The sequence below is a fragment of the Meleagris gallopavo genome, chromosome 3 (assembly GCF_000146605.3).
Source record: "Meleagris gallopavo isolate NT-WF06-2002-E0010 breed Aviagen turkey brand Nicholas breeding stock chromosome 3, Turkey_5.1, whole genome shotgun sequence".
Classification (NCBI taxonomy): domain Eukaryota; kingdom Metazoa; phylum Chordata; class Aves; order Galliformes; family Phasianidae; genus Meleagris; species Meleagris gallopavo.
The window spans coordinates 38587253-38588248 of NC_015013.2; the positions used below are offsets into that span (position 1 = coordinate 38587253).

A 996-nucleotide genomic window follows, 5' to 3' on the forward strand; every position below is an offset into this window, starting at 1 on the left:
CGGGGAGCTCGGGCCTTCGAGGTACGGTGCTCCCGACAGCGTGTCCATTTTAGTGTTTTGTATTGTTGTTATCTGTATTAAACCCTGAATTCCAAGCAGCTTCCAGCTCGCGATGCTGCGCGGCTATCCGTAGGCGCTAACTCCCCGCCGGCACGTTCGTTCAGCCCGACGGGTGCAGGTATAGATACCGAGGGATCTGTCCGACCTCTGGCTGCAGCCGGCGGCGGGAGGAGCCCCGCGGTGCTGCGGGGGGCGTCGGAGCCTAAATCCCTGCCGGGTGCGTGCGTGTGTGTGAGAGAGGAGGGGAGGAGGGAGAACGTCGGGTGGTGGTGGCGGCCGGAGGGGGGAGTCGGGGGGGATTATTGGCAATGGGCGGGAGAGAAAGAGGCGACTCCTGTTTCCTTTTCTTTCTGCCAGCGCAATCTCGGCTCATTTTCTCTAAGCAGTACCAAGTCCCGGACGAGCTCCTCAGCCAGCTCTCCTCTCCCGCCATGGACCTTCCAGGTAAGAGGCCGCTCCCTTCCCCGTCGGCCGCTCCCTTTGCAAAACACCACTTTAAACATTAGCGACGCAGAGAGAGGCGAGCGGCAGAGATGCCCGAGGTTGGGGGGAGGATCTGAGACACCAGTAATTTCTCCGCTGAGCGGAGAAAACTGAGCTGCAACTTCCCGGGGAGGCGCCGGCCGAGGAGGTTTCGCCTCTTGCGGTGCGTTCTGCATGCCGGGATTGGGAGCGGGGTGCTCGAGCCTCCCGCCCGCCGCCTTCCCGAGAGTTTTGGAAGCCACTGGGGTCAGTGTTAACGGGGACAGCCCTGGACGGGGACGAAGGGTCGAGAAGTACTGCCCGAGGGCAGGAGGAGGGCGGCGACTCCCAGAGCGCGGCCGGGCAAAACTACGAGCGCTGCGGGATGGAGGGCACAGAGAAAGCACTGGGAGCCCAAGGGGACACAGCGCGGGGTTGGGAGGGTCCTCCCGGTGTGCCCCGACGGGTGCGGGT

General features: G+C 63.8%; 1 protein-coding gene across 1 annotated transcript in view; it reads left to right on the forward strand.

Annotated features, from left to right (window-relative positions):
• The window catches only part of CBLN2 (cerebellin 2 precursor), a gene marked incomplete at its 5' end in the record, with an annotated part of 4411 nt that overhangs the window by 1442 nt on the left and 1973 nt on the right, over positions 1–996 (forward strand). The window lies entirely within an intron of this gene.